Source organism: Pongo abelii, chromosome 9, assembly GCF_028885655.2.
Source record: "Pongo abelii isolate AG06213 chromosome 9, NHGRI_mPonAbe1-v2.0_pri, whole genome shotgun sequence".
Taxonomy (NCBI): Eukaryota; Metazoa; Chordata; class Mammalia; order Primates; family Hominidae; genus Pongo; species Pongo abelii.
The window spans coordinates 100,268,966-100,285,832 of NC_071994.2; the positions used below are offsets into that span (position 1 = coordinate 100,268,966).

General features: G+C 35.3%; 1 long non-coding RNA gene across 1 annotated transcript in view; it reads left to right on the forward strand.

The window, feature by feature from the left end:
• LOC134762124 (uncharacterized) overlaps positions 1-16,867 on the forward strand; it is a 357,387-nt gene that overhangs the window by 276,487 nt on the left and 64,033 nt on the right. The window contains exon 3 of the long non-coding RNA XR_010141788.1: positions 12,425-12,556. This is a non-coding gene — a long non-coding RNA (uncharacterized LOC134762124). The remainder of the gene's footprint in view (positions 1-12,424; positions 12,557-16,867) is intronic.

Genomic DNA, 16,867 nt, shown 5'->3' on the forward strand with positions numbered 1-16,867 from the left:
GCATTGAAAAGCACTTTCACTAACCACTTTTAAAATTCACTTTTCAAAAATAATACATACATTTGGCCAACAATCATATGTAAAAAAAGCTCAACATCACCAATCATTAGAGAAATATGAATCAAAACCACAATGTGATACCATCTCATACCAGTTAGAATGGCTATCATTAGAAAGTCATAAAATAACAGATGCTGGCAAGGTTGTGGAGAAAAAGGGACGTTTGCACACTGTTAATGGGAGTGTAAATTAGTTCAACCATTATGAAAGGCAGTCTGGCGATTCCTCAAAGACCTAAGAAGACAAATACCATTTGCCCCAACAATTCTATTACTGGGTATATACCTAGTGGAATATAAATTGTTCTGTTATAAAGACACATGCACTCATGTGTTCATTGCAGCACTATTCACAATAGCAAAGATATGCAATCAATCTAAATGTCCATCAGTCATAGACTAGATAAAGAAAATGTAGTACATAGACACCATGAAATACTATGCAGCCATAAAGAAGAATGAGATCACATCCTTTGCAGGGACATGGATAGAGCTGGAGGCCATTATCTCTAGAAAACTAAAACAGGAACAGAAAACTAAATGCCACATGTTCTCACTTATAATATGTATGTGGGAACTAAGTGATGAGAACATACAGGCATATAGGGGAACAACACACACTGGGGCTTATTGGAGGCTGGAAGGTGGGAGGAGGGAGAAATGAGAAAAAATAACTAATGGGTACTAGCTTTTGTACCTGGGTGATGAAATAATCTGTACAACAAATCCCCATGACATAGGTTACCTATGTAACAAACCTGCACACGTACCTCTCAACTTAAAAGTAAAAAAAAAAAATTCATAATTTGGTGAAGTGTGTTTTATTTTTTTACTTGAAAGTTTATGGGGAATAATTCAGACCTCTTCGTGTTCCAAGTTACAGTACGTTTCTTTGTAGAATAGAAAAAGTAGTATCTTTCCTTACCCATTGCTATTCTATGGCTGTGATAGCTATAACAAAAGACAGGTTAACAAGAGAAAAGCCTACAAATTTAATGTATGTGACATGGGAGCCTTCAGAAATGAAGATTCAAATAAACAGGAAAAATTGTGTACATTTTATGCTAAGTCAGAAGAAGAAGTGGACAGTTGAGGAGAAACATGATTGGACAAAAGGGGGTATGATCTAGAAATCCCAGGTGGGAGGGGAGGCTTAGCAAGGTCTTTCCATATTCTTCAGGTTCTTCTTGGTATCTCTGTGTTTCACTGCTTTTCCGTAGGTATAGGGCAGGGCCTATGACCTATTTTTAGGGGAAGGTTACCTAGGTTTTATGGCCTGCATTAGCGGAGAAGTGTGGGGAATTTTTTCTCGATTTGAGGGCTTGCTTCTGTTGTTTCCTCAAATGCCACTGTGTTATATTTTGTGGTAGGCTGTCCTGAACCCCATCATCTTTGTGCCCATCAAAAATAAAATCAACGTTATTGTCTATGTTAAATAGGTTTTCCCATCATGTACAGGAATAGTATTTGAAAGGGGGGAAAAAAAGTCAAGCATCAGTCAGGTTAACAAATCTTACTCATGCTTTCAAATTCTATTGCACAACTTTTGCAATATAGGACTAATGAAATTGTCCCAATAGTTGTTGCCAAAGAAAACGTTTAGCCAAGTAGGTGGAGATGAGTAGTAGCATTCGCATTTTCAAGGGGGAAAAGGAATTTGTTAAATGCGTGTTCACACATAGGACTCAAGGGAACTTATTTTGAGAAAAATTTGAAGAAGGTGATTTCACGAGGCACTTAAAATTCAATGCTTTGATGTATCATACAGTATGTTGTTTTTAAGTTATTTTGGTTTCACTCATGTGCTTTGTTATTATCTCCCTTTGTGTAAGAACCTGATGTTTTTGCTCATATTTCTTGTATGGTTTAACATGGGAATGTTGTGAAACATTTTTATTTGTTGCATGAAAAATACCATCTATTCCCCAGTTTATACATTAATGCTTAACAAAATATAGACGTACAATATGAACCTAATGTGTACACTAGTTATCAAACTTTACTAATACGTATCAAAACATTCTATTTCTACTAATACACAAATCTGGCACACAAATCTAGATTAAGTACGTATTTTCAGCTATAGACATTTGTATTGAAGGCCAAAACATAATTTCTTCATAATTTTTTCATGTAGCTGTCTGGACAGGCTAGGTTATGCTAATGGTAACAAAGTTAAAATTTCAGTTGCCTAAAACAGAAGAGGTTATTTCTTGTTCACAAAGTGTGTGTGTATCATGGGTTGGCTGGTGGCTCTTTTGTGCGTGGCTGTTTTCCTCACATTGGAGCGTAGGTTGAAACAGCAGCCATGAACATTGCTGCCAATCTGGGTAGACAGACAGAAAATAGAGTGTGGCAAATTGTGCACTCATTAACTTTTTACCTAGAATAAGAAATAGCTGGAAGAATTTTGAACGGTCCAAACTACTAATAAAATATGCAGACAAAACCCTAGTAACCCTAACTGATCTAAATATTTGTCTCTGATATCAAATACTTAAAATTCCCTGTGGAGTATGTGGGGTTGGGGAAGAGGAGAGAGATCTCACATTTGATAATTACCAAGTGAAGATAAAAACTTCCTGCCACCCACCGCAGAATTCTGAAGACAATAGGTTCAGAGAACACATCTGCCATATGTAGCAAATAAATACTCTATTATTGTTTGTGCTTTAGCTCCAAATTTCATGTCTTGGAGAGTTGAGTTTGAACTAGTCAAACTCCTTTACCATAACCGAGTAAAATCAGCCTTCCCTATCTCTCCCTCCTCCTACTCATCTCATTCCTATGCCCTTGGTTTCCCAACATAGGACATATCCCATAATGGAAAGCTCAGGTCCTTCGGGTTGCACTCAGCAGAGTTCTTAAAAAGAAAATAGAGAAGAAGAATCCAAAAGATTAAAAAAAAAAAAAAAGGCTCAAAACAGAGATTCCAAAATAGAGAACAGGCCAATAAACCAGAAATGTGAATGATCAAGAAAACTGGCCGTTTCCATGTATCTTTCGCAAATCAACAACTAAAATCATAATCTAAATTTGTCCAGGATATTTTTATTTTATATATTTTTTTCACATGCTTTTTTTTTTTTTAACAAAGGGCAGAACTCCATGTTTAAAATCCCTTGCATTTGGTTTGAGTGTAGCCAGATAGAAGCATAAAAAAAGCATATCTGGCTTGTGTTACCTGTTAACACAAAGGGCACACCTAGCCACCCAGTGGATCTGAAAGCTGCCAGCTAAAAGGAATACAATTAACCAGGTGTGATAGGGCACTGAGGGGGAAAAGAGGAGACAGAGGCAAAGAGAGAGATCATTGGCATCACGAAAAGACTTGTACATAAATGCCATTTTCCTGGGGAGGGTTAATTTTTGTCTTTTCATAATTAATTTTTGTGCTAGCACTCAGATAGTTTATCTGTCTGCTAGTCCATAAACAAATAGTGAATAATTTCTGGATGAATAATATTGGATATTGCAGATTCTCCTTTCCTGCAGTTCTCAATCTAGTCCCTTTGACCTCTATTACAGAAAGTTATTTTTGCTGATAATCTATGGTTTTAAGCCTACTGACAGGCCACTCCATGTGGTACGTTCCTGCTAAGTAACTTAATTGAGATCAGATTAGTCTGAGACAATTACCTAGATTAACATATTTATGAAACCATCCTTGGCATTGCCTGAAACATGAAAGCAATGAGAATGAATCTAGAAAAAAGAAACAAGAACTTCCCCTCCTCACCCTCAGAAAAACAGTAGTTCAGAGAGAATATCATAATTTTTCCTATAATTTACAGATATTTTTTCATGTATTAGTATTAGAATTGTTACAGTGCCTAGTGTTTTTAAATTATAACTATAATCAGCATACTTTAAGCTGTGGGTGGTGATGCAATAGAGAAATCAAATAAAGTTTTAAAAATCCAGTTTTAATAGCAACAGCAGTTCACACAATTAAGCTAGCAATTCAGTGAACTGCATCTTTTACAAATTCCAAGCTTTGCCGCATCATGGGGTGACTTTATAGCCTACTGTTTTCACATCCTTGTTGATATCTTGAATTAGTCAAGCATCTGTTATTCCAACGAAATCAGATATCTACTTCAATACTTTTGTTTTCAGCATTGCAGTTATGATCTCATTGCTTTTGTATATGTTCATAAATGAAAAACATGTTTCTAATACTTATATTTATTTTTTTCACATGCTTGTTAACAAAGGGCAGATATGAAGGGTTGTTTTTTTAAATTGATCTATATAAAGGCACATTCTCTCAATGTTTCCATTTACTTTTTTTGTTGATGTGAGAAAACTAAGTGAAAGAGGATTTATTTTGAAACTTAAGTTGGCAGGTAGTCATTAACTGTGCTTTCATAATCTCATAAACCACTGAGTTATGTATCATTTTACTTCCATCATAATGTGTAGACAAAATATGAAGGGGTTAACCTAAGGAGTCTAGATAATTTTTATTTAAAATACTTCTAAAATACCTTGATATCAAGTATATTAAATATATTAGGCATATAAAGAAAAAAAAGCATACAACCACAGTTTTAAATCTTATACTTTGTTAATAAAATGACTCTAGTCAATATACTTTTCACTAAGTTGTGATTTTTTAATAGCATAAGAATGAAACAAAGATTTTCAACCAAAATACATTTTCTAAGTTCCAAGCATTAGAGAGAAAGTCTTGAGATATATTCCTTTTTATATTAAGTTCAACTGCTCATTGTTGAAATGCTTTAGATTCAAAATGTTAAGCTGACAGAAGAGTGACTGGTATGAAAAGGTAATATATATCCTTCTTTAAATTTTATTCGCATGTCATATGATTGTCTGGAAGACTATCATTTAATGCTAAATCTTTTTATTTCTCCCTGTTATTGTTGATACCCTTTCATCATGGGTGGGAAAAACAGATTACACTCTCCAATTAAAAAAAAAATAAAAATATACAGCTATAGGTGGTTTGGAGTTATGAAACTATTTTCTATCCAGAAAATAAACATTGAAATTATATTAAGAATGTATTGATTGTATGAATGGCAAACAACTTTCAAATAACAGCAAATATTATCCATAGCTTATAAATTCTGAAAAGAAAATAACCAAGGTGTTTCAATCAATCAGTAATAGCGATCTTAAATAGCTTAAAAAAAGGGTGATGTTTGACATATTTTACCAAGACAACAGAAGATTCTAAACATAGCTCATTCTTCATAGTTTAGTATCTGTGGATCAGAAAGAATCAGTTACTTTATTTTTGTCTCCAAGGATTTATCGAAGGGCTAGGAGGGCAGAGAACTGGAAAAAGTAACTGTCAGAGCAGTTAAAAAGTGTTTTAATTTATATATATTAAATCTTATAAAATCCTGTCTAGGAAGACATTATTAATTATAGAGGAAAAAGCTAAGGCTTGCCTGTGAGCACACAGTCAAACACAGGGAGAGATTTTACCTGAATCTGGGATTTCTGCACCCAGAATCTTATGTGTGTATTTATTCACCATGAATTTACTCAAAAACAAAACTGTAAAGAAGAAACAAGTGAAGGAAAAGGGTGGATATTATTAAGAAGGCTTTTCTTTCCTATCAAATTAAGGTGTAACTAAGTCAAGGTAGTAGGAGGAATGGATAGAAAAACATGCGCTGTGTTTAGGATTCAAAATAAATTGGCCCTTGAGGAAGTAAAAGGGAGGATAAAGTGAGGAGAATGCAGAGGCTGCAACTGAGGACCCTAGGGATTCATTAAATGTGGTTTAATCAGTCATACATGGCATGTTCACCGTCTGTATTTAATGGGCGTTGGAGGAGGAGCTCAATAATCTTCCCAGTAGTTTTATTTCTTTCAGGCTCGTTGTGTCAGTTACTTGGATGGTACTTGATTTTTGCGTAAGGCAGTCAGGAAGGGCCAAGGGCACCTTTGTGAAAAACACGTGAACAGAACAAATGTTAAATAAACCCAGCCCATATTTAATATTTCTTTCATTTGGCCTGACTGGCTAAGACTTGGTTGGTACAAACTTTTGAGGAGACAATTTGAGAACACACATCAAAAAAATTTTAAATGTTTATTTTCTTTATCAATTCTAAAATACCATACAAAAAAGATTGCAGAAGTACACAAAGATGTACAGAGAGATAACTGACATTCATGCTCACAAAAATGTTAAAAATGACTGAAATATCAAAAAAGAAGTATGTTTAAATACATTACTCTGTGTCTATAAGATGAGTTAGTATGCAGTAATTGATCATTATGATTAAGAAATGTAGGATAATATATTGCTGAGGGAAAAAGCAGATTTCAGACACTATGGTCTGGTTTAAAATTATACATGTTTACATAGATTGAGAGATATAAAGTTTCAAACATAGATATGAATGTTTAACTTCTATGGTGCAAGACTATATTGATTATTTTAATACTTCTTTTTCTTTGAATTTTTAAAGTTTTCTTCAATGTATATTGATCACTTTTGTAAGTTTAAAAATGCTAAAAAGTAAAAATATGAAAAAATCTTCCCATTAGGCTTGAGTAACAATACCAAATTTGACATATAAAACTCAATACTTAGATATTTATAAGAAATTGTGGCTTGCAATTCATTAGTCAAAGGGGCATTTGCAGAATACAGTAACTTTTTCAAGGCATCTGGATGCCATGTCCTGAAAAAACTCCTTATTCTGAAACAAAGATTTTTAAAGTACCATTTTTTGTATTATAATCCTTTTGGTTTGTATGCTCAAACTAAGTCTACATTATCTAATTTAAGTCATGTGTAGAATAAGCATAAATATTTGCCTAAAAAGTTTGGATTATTATTCTTAATGCTGACAATATTTCGGAATAAAAAATTCTATCATCCCAACATCACACCTAGCAAACTGTAACTGACAGATTGTATGATTTTTTTCAGCTCATTTTGATGGTTTTGCAAAAGAAATACACACATTTTCATCTATTGCAGGTCAAATAGTTCCAGAAATCCTTGTGAACATTACAACATTGATAAGATGAATCTTATAAGCTTTAATTAACTTTAAAGTATTCTGAGATACCTGATATTTGTATATCAGCTCCTTCTTTTCAACTTGAGTTATGACAGGACAAGGTTAATGTGCATAGCCCTTCTGACATTGTATCTGGTCCTCCATTCTTCGGATTGTTCAGCCCCTGAATTAGCCCATAGACTCTCATTTTGGGTGTGTCTACTCTGTGGGTGATCTGGTTGTCTTTTTTTGATACCTCTTTGGGACAGTGTATTCTAGTTTGTGTGTTGAATGCTAATTTTTAAAAAATGTTCCAAAAACTGTGCGGTCTACCATGTTCTGCTTTGTAAATACTATGACATTTAAAATGAATGCAAAGTGGACAAAATGTACTCTTTATCAAAGTAAGTTAACAATATAGCATTTAAGTTTCTTCTTTGGTGATGCTTGGCCAATTTGCTTAATGTTATAGTGTGAAAAAAAAACAAAAAACACATGACCAAATAATTCTGTCTAAAGAATTGGGAAATTTGGGCTTGAAGATGTAATTTAAGGTAGAGGAATTCAGCTTATTCATTTAGAGTTCTTGCCATATCCTCCTGTATTGACTGCAGGTATGTGGGTCAAGGGTAATTTTTGCCCGAAGATGGAAAGAATACCTCTTACTTGCTGACGTATAAATGGATGATAAAAATAGGATGAAAAAGGGATTTGTAGAATGTAGAGCTAAATATATTTAGATGTGGTTTCTATTTCAGTTATTTCTAGGCATGTATCTTTGAGCAGATTACTCATCCTCTTTGACTTTTGTCTCCCCGTATAGCAAATGCAGAAAATAATGTGAAACTTATAGTGTTGTAGAAATTAAATATGCTTTTTATATAAGGAAACAAATATAATTGCTGGCATTTGCCAGTGCCTTTTTCCCTAAATATCTAAAATGCTATGGGTGAAAATGCTTGTTGAAAATAAATCTTGCACAAATTGCCAGTGTCAAACCTTGTTGTATTTACCAAGGAATGTACAACCTTTTGCTTGTCTGGTGTTATCTTAAATCTAGCTATGGAAACTTAAACCTGCTCATCCACAGTGTTCTTGGATACTTCTATTTTTACAATTCGGCTCTTTTGCTTCCATCACCTCTGCTTCCTCATCTTGTGCTTAGGTCCGAGTCATTTGAACGTTTTAAGTCTGATTCTTCCTATCTACAATATGGGAATAATAACACATTACTTAATGGAAATTATGAAATTTAAGTGAGATAATCTACATCTGCGGCTTCAAAAAGTATAAAATACTATGCAATTATACTGCCATGTTGTTGCTATTATTATATGTAGATGCTTAAATCTTCTAAAAGGACTGATCAGAATTGAGAATATTAGCATGTGTCCAGTTGTACAATTTGCAAATTCAAGCCTAAATTAAAGAAGTAGATTGGACTGTCAAAATGGCATGCTTGTGAATAATTGAGCACAACAGCTTGGTGCAGTCCTACTATTCACATAATTTAAGAATAAGGAGCACTGAGGGCCACTGGGCACAAGCAGTTGTATGCTGATGCCAATTCATGCTGGCGCCAGTTTGTACTGGCTCTTGATAGCTGATTGTGCCCATCTTTTTCCAACTCCAAATTCAATGACCTCACACTGGTACCTTAAAATTGGCTAGAATCAGTATTTCACCAAGGAAATCAGGGTACTACAAATTAGGACTTGTTTTGTTTCGAGACGCAGCTGTCAAACATTTACCAGCTTACTACTGGGCACAAGCCCTCACTATGCCCATTAAGGGCATATCATGGTTAATAAAATTCCACTGGATGCATTTGTATACAATAAGGACATTTGAAAAAGTAATCTTTTCTCTTTGAAATGATGTGTCATTTCTGACAAGGTGAATTCTTTCTTTTACCTTATATTATGAAATAGAGAATACAGCCAAACAGAGCAATGATACCCCGTAGCAGAAAGATTTCTTGCTTTCAATCTATGATTTCTGAGATAGCTAATTGGCATCTGAAAGCATTAAAGAGTCACTGTTAACAACAGTATTTGGTATTTGCTACTTATATTTTATTTGACAATCTTTTTTACTTTGTGTATCTAGCAATTTCTTCAGACTCTGAGGTATTCTACTTTGTGTATCTAGCAATTTCTTCAGACTCTGAGGTATAATTTAGACTGCCTGTTACCTCAATGAAAGTGCAATTTGTTTCTAATTCATCAGGCCTTCTGAATTTTTGTTTGAATTTATAATTAGAATATGCTTCCTTTGAAAGAAATACAGGAGCCAAATTTATATATGCATTTTTATTATATTCCAATATACTGCCACTATACAACTACATTTTTCTTAAGAACACCAACAGCACTTAATAAAATAGAGGTTCTTTCACAAGAATTTCTAAAATAATTTTTAAGATATCAATCAGGACTAAAATTTATTTCAACTTAAATGGAGGTTATTTTAAATCAGTTATGTATATTTCATAATGGCATAATAATAATTGATAGGAACAAACACAAAACTCATTCCTATATGCTGAGTCTTATTTTCCTAGTACCTAAGTTACTCTTTAGTCTTAAGTCAGACATTATAGAATTACAGGTTCCAGGGCCATGACCAGCAATTTAATAATCAAAGTGGTTGTTAGGTATGTCAGATATTTAATGGAGTGAATTTAAAATTAACATTCAGTCAGAAAATATATGTACTAATTGACTATTACATGCACAGTTCTACATGGATGCCCTCTATTTGAGAGTCCATAGTGTATGCTTTGTAAATATTTGAAGCAGGATGGAAGAATGGGTCCTGAAGAATACACAAAAATGTAACACTCAATTCTAGTTAAAGAGTTGTAGTCAGGGTTCTTCAGAGAAAAAGGATAGGGTGTGTATATGTGTACGCATACATATACCCAGATTTATTTCAGGAATTGGCTCATGTAATTGTAGAGGCTCGCTAGCATAACATCTGTAAGGTAGGCTGAAATGCTGGAGACCCAGGAAAAAGTTGCCAATGCAGTCTGCTTTCAGAATTTCATTTTTTTTCTGGTGAACTCAGTCTTTTTATCCGTTAATACCTTTAAGTGATTGGTTGAGGCCCATTGACATTATGGAGGAAAATCTGCTTTACTCAAGGTCTGCTGATTTAAATGTTAATCTCATGTAATAATACCATCATGGAAACATGTAGCATATTGTTACTCCAAATATCTAGGTACTGTGGCCTCACCAAGTTGAAAAATAAAAATCACCCCAGGAGGCAAGACTGTGATGCACAAATATTTAAAGAAAATATTAAGTAATTAACTAAAATTGCGATTACAATGTAATACTAAAGGTTATGAACACAGACAGAAAAGAAATAGTACTTAGAATTGATTAGAAATACATATACAGAGAAACATACTCTAAATTGGACCTTGGGACACAGGTGGGATTGTAACATAAAAGCTAAGTATATTCCCTGTGTAATAGGGTGTTAGCAATGTGAAACTGATGGATTACCTAATCTGGGCTAGGTACTACCTGGGACTTCAAAAAGGGTAACATCTGATTAAACCAGAGAATCAGTGGTATGTTTCAGAAAGGGTCTATGAGTTATATATGATTGAGGTGAAACATTAACCATGGACTGAACGATCAGATTCACTATCTTATTAGCTTCCTGCAAAATAGATTGGGTGCTTATTATTTCATTTAATAGAGGAGAGCTCATTGTGTGATAGATCTGCATCTACTAGCAGTATGAACAGTTAACAGTAACTTTCTTTATAGCAAAAGACTCCATTAACTCATCTATAAACTAGGAATACTTGCTTCATGGCTATTATAAAACTAAATTTTAAATCATGTTATTTTGTTCATAATATTGATGGAGGGCATATTATGTTCTAGGCAGTATACTATTTGTTCGACATAAAAGAACAAACAAAAGACAGTCATTCCTTTATTTAAAATGTTATATGTGTGTGTGTATATATATATATGCTGCAGCAGTAGAGTGCCTATAATAGAAAATTAATAGCAGACAACTATGATTAATGCAGATTGTCTTAATGTTTTCCTCATTCTGTATACAGACACATAATATGTTTATATGTACTTACACACATACAAGTGCAATCTGAAATGCTTCCATTCTTGACCGCCTTTAGGTGTTACAAAGTTACTCTTCAAAGTACAAAAATATTTTCAAGCTAAATAGTTCTATCACAGAACCAAACCTGATGAAAAATCACAGAGCCTGACATTGATTTAATACCCAATCTTGCCCTTGGGTGTATGAATCACATTGCAATGTGTTTTAGAAAAATAAGTAGTACATTTATGAGTCAGACTTTGGAGAGAGGTTGTCTTAGACAAGGAAATGTGATTCCTCTAATGCAAAATTTAGAAATGACTGCGTAGAGAACATGTCCTAAAGACTTTCCATTCAGATGGGTTGTATTCCCTTGGAACACAGCATGTGGGAAACTTCAACCCAGCAGTGTGTGAACAGTATACTTCTCCTTTTCAGGTATAGCTGTCATTGCTCTCCTATGGTTTGACTACACAAGGGACACAGGGGACACAGAACACTGACCTTAAACATTTGTTGATAAACCTGAGTTTCCTTTGACACTTATTGTGGGGTCCCTGTGATTATGATATAATCAGATGAGAATTTAACACACATACTGCCGGCATTTGTCAAGCCTACTTCTATTAGGACCATAATTACCAATTATATTACATGGCTGAGAAAGCAATGTTCTGATTGGTTACTTATGTGTAAAATATACCAGTGCCTTTCCCACCTAAAGGTTTTTTTCTCTGGCATATATTTTTATTGGAGATAGCTGTTGCCACAATCTACCTGTAGCTACTTACCTTTATGGGTTTAACTCACGGCTTTAACCCTCAGAAGCTCTGAAATATCTGCCAAGTTGTTGAATGTACTGATACCATCTATATAATGGGAGTAATTATCCCAGGGTTGCTGGGAAAATTATACATAAGATTTTAAAATTGTGTCTGGCACAAAGTAACTGCTCACAAAATAGTAGATAATAATTTATTAGTTTGGGGGAGTTGGGGTAGGACAGTAATATTTAAATGGTAGACATCTGAGATTTAGATAAAATTGTATAGTTCGTATAGGCAAAGTGCACAATTTTGAGGATTTCAGGTGATGCTAAATGAAAAACCTTTGCATCCTTGAGTAGCTATGGTAAGGATGCAAATTGTTGAAAAATTTTGACATTTCATTGTATTATTTAAGTAAAACCCATATTACTGAGGATATTCATGTAACTATGAAAGTGACGTCATGATCAAAATCACATATAAAATTTTTTTTCTACTTTATTTGTGTACTTAGGAATACACTGCAGGAAAAGTGCTTTTGGAAAGAAGACCTCTGAAAATCTTTTTCTTCATATGGAACTGGGGCAACTACCCCAAGATTTGCAACAATCTGAAGCATTTTACTCAAGAAAATGGCTGAATCTTGGTAAGAACAGTGAGCTTTGTGGCATTTTAACTTACCCTCTACCCATGTCCTCTCCCCAGCTCTGCAGTAACATTGACAACCGACAGGCATACCACCCTGGTAGCTATGAACATCAGCCTTCTAACAGTCACTAGAGGGATTAGAATACGTTTCATAAAATACACCAATGCTCTTTCTACTTAAAGTTTTTAATCCTGGGGATGACTGTTGCTGCAGGCTCCAGAGCACAATCTACCTCTAAGTACTTACCTTTATGGGTTTAATTCACACCTTAGGGCTTGATCTCTTAGAGGACTGTCACCATTTGTCCTGACAGTTACTCTGGAAAAGTCCATTCTCTGTGATAGTCTTTATCTAACCCCAGGGCATAGTTAGAAAACAATTAGTGGCAAATGTTTACAACTGCATCTGCCTAAGTTGAGGACCACCAGACTATAAATGAAAAACTAGCAAATTAGGTGTTAATGGGGCTTTGAAAACTTCCCATATATTTCTGGTAATACAGAAGGCCCCTTGCATGTTCAGGGCATTTAAGGAGATCTCTGACCAATCACTAGTTTATCGCTAAGCTAATGAGCGACTCCTATGGCTAAATATGAAGGAGAATAGCCCAGGAAAATCATTAAACAAACCTTGGGGTAGCTGGTTTGATTAGGAGAAAGAAACACACATGAGAGAACCAGGAAATTATGGCACTTACACAAAAACAAAAAAGCAATCAGAAGAAACTGATCCCAAGGAAGGCAAATATTAAAATTACTAGTCATTTACTTAAAATTGGCTAATATAAATATATGCAAAGAACTAAATGAACCATTCTTAATAACTATGGAAGGATTGAGATGATGTCTATCAAAATAGAACACATCAATAAAGATTATTTAAAAACAGAATAGAAATTCTGGAGTTAAACTAGAATAAGGAGCCTAAGAATATTTGAAGAGAAAATGACCACAAACTTCCAAAACCTGGAAAAATTAACACATCAAAGCTCAGACAACTCTAACTTGAATAAACTCCAAGAGATGCAAACTTAGACAAATCATAGTCGAATTTTGAAAAACAAAACAGAAATAGACTCTTGAAATCAGGAAGAGAGAGGTGAGTCATCACATAAAAATGGCTTAAAATATATTAATATAGCCAACTTTGAGAAAAACTATGGAACCCAGAACACAGTGGAATGACATATTCAAAGTGCTAACAGAAAAAGGCTCAAAACAAGGCAAAATAAATACTTCCAATATAAAAGAAAAACAAAACAAGAAAAACGTGAGAGAATTCGGCAATACCGGTCTTTACAAGAAGTACTGAAGTTTATCAGGATGAAGTAAAAGGAAGGTAAAATAATTGCCATGAGTATGAAGCAATGCTAGAAATAACTACAATGAAAGATGGTATTTTTGTAGAAATTTTTTTTTACCTGATTTTAAAAAACAATTGCATAAAACAACAGACAATAAAATTTGGGATTGGGAATAGATATTGCAAGATGGCAAAGTAAGACTTTATAGACTTTATACCTTGAATACCCCTACAGTAGTAGCAACTTGAATCACTGCCTGCATGTAAAATATACTTTCATAAGAGCTAAATGAACCAGATGAGAGATCACAGCATCTAGATGTAGAACATAAATAAGAAAAAAAAATGCATTGAATACGGGAGAAAGAAGAGTTTTTACATTGTCCCTCTTACCCCTTCCCTGACCAGCAGCACAATTTAAAAACAGACACCCTTCATTCCCCAAGGAGAGAGAAATGAGCACAAGACTTTTCCTTGGACTCATACACCAGAACTGCCCCAGACCCTAAGCTGTTACCCACAGATGGAGCCTCCAGGATGGCCCCAGCAAGAGGCCATATCCAATGACAGTTTTCACAGAAAAAAAGTCACATGGAACCATAAAGTCCCCGAATTCTCACAACAATTTTCAGTAAAAGAACAAACCGGAGGCATTACAAACATTATTTGACTTCAAGTATACCACAAAGCTATAGTAATCAAAACATCATGGTGATGGTATAGAAACAGGCACCAGTAGAATAGAGAACCTGGAAATAAAACTACATATTTACAGTCATGTGATGATGCCAAGAACAGACATTGGGATAAGACAGCCTCTTCAGTGAATTGCGTGGAGACAAATGGATATCCATGTGCTGAAAAATGCAGTTGCACCCTCTCTCACACCATATTAAAAAATCAACTCAAAAGGAATTTAAAGATGAAATTTTTATATGTACTTAATATGCATTATCTTGTTTGTTTTATATGTACTTAAAATATATGTACATATTAAGTACACATAAAACATTTATAAACAAAGGAATTTAAAGATGAAACAAAAAGCTAAAATTATTGGAATAAAACATAGAGAAACAGCTTCTTGACACTCGTTTGGACAATAATTTTTTAGATATGGCCCCCCACCTCACAAGCAACAAAAACAAACATAGACAAATGGGATTAAATCAACTAGAAAGCTTCTGCACAAGCAAGGAAACAATCAACAGAGTGAAGAGACATGGGGTTAATATCTAAAATATAAGAACTCAACAGAAAGAAAACAAATAGTTAAAAATCAACCAAGAACTTGAAGAGACAACAAATGAGCAAGACCTAGGTACTACTACATCGAGGGCCTTGGTGAGCCTTGAGACTTTCTGGCTTCAGGTAAGACTCAGCATATGACCAGCATGGTGGCTATGGGGTAAAACTCCCGTGCTTAAGAAAAGCGTGGACAGAAAGTAAAGGGGACCTTGTCTTGCACCTTAGGTATGAACACTACTACAGAAGGGCAGAGCACCAAGCAGGCTCTTGGGGTTCCCGATTTCAGAACTTGACTCTTGGATGACCTTTCTGGATCTTCCCTGGGCCAGATGGGACCCCACTGCCCTGAAGTGTGAGTTCCAGGCCAAAAAGTATACACAAGCTGCCTTAAAAGACCTTGGGCATTAGGTAAACATTGGTGGTAGTCTTGTAGTACTCTTCATGGCCAGGGATGTTGGTGGCTACCGGGTAAGGCTCATTTGCCTTGGATCAAAAAAAAAAAAAAAAAAAAAAAGAAAGGTGGAGATCAAACTCAGCTGACACCTGCACACAGTGCAATACTGCACACAGTGCAATAGAATACCAGGTAGAGTTCTAAAATGTTTGACTTCAGTTGCTGACTCCCAGATGGCCCTTCTAGACACACCTGAAGCTGAAGGGAACCTCACTGCTCCAAAGTGAAGGACACAGGTGGGTGTGCCTTTGCCACCTGCTGACTATAGAACCCCAGGGCCTTCACTGAACATAGGTGTTGGCCAGGGAGTAGTTAAAGCACACCTTGGGTGAGACCCAGTGAAGTCATAGTAGGGGGGTGGTCTCAGGTGTGGTTCTGTCACTCCATCCCAACTTGAGGTGGCTCAGAACAGACAGGCTCTATGTTTGGGAGTAAGGGAAGAAAAGTCTCTGTTTGGTCATCGTGAGAATTCTCCCAGATATTGTCCAAGACCATCAAGGTGGTACCTCTATGAGTCTGCAAGAACCACAGCATTACTGAGCTTGGGGTGCTCTCTGAAGCATCTCAAGTCTAGATCATGACACTAAAGTCTAGACAAATAGCCAGAAAGCTTTCCCAATAATGATGGCTACAAATAAACCCAGACAGTGAAGACTACAATAAATACCTAACTCTTCAATGCCCAGACACCAAAAGAATATCTACTAGCATCAACACCATTCAGGAAAACATGACTTCAACAAATGAGCTACATAAGGCACCAAGGTCAAATCCTGGAGTAACAATGATATGTAGCCTTTCAACAGAAAATTCAAAATAGCTGCATTGAAGAAACACAAAGAAATTCAAGGTAACACAAAGATGGAATTCATAATTTGATCAGATAAATTTAATGGAGATTGAAATAAAAGAAGCAGAAATTCTGGAGCTGAAAAATGCAATTGGTGTACTGAAGAATGCATCAGAGTTCTTTAATAGCAGAATTGATCAAACAGAAAAAATCAGTTTGAAGATAGGCTATTTGAAAAAAGAAAAAACAGTGAAACATTAAGGGACAAGATGACTCACTAGACACAATCAAGTGGAACAGCTCCCACACAGGGACTGAGACAACAGGCATATCTCTAACATGACTACTAAGCAGAGTAGACAGAAGGAAGACACAGAAGCTGGGCTGAATGTGGAGAAAGCTGGGAACCCTGCATGGGGCTACCACACATGAGGACTTGTTCCTGGCTCCAGGAGAACGAGTGAGTTGAACTGTGAAGGAGCAGCTGACTCTCACCACAGGCCTCTGGAACCTT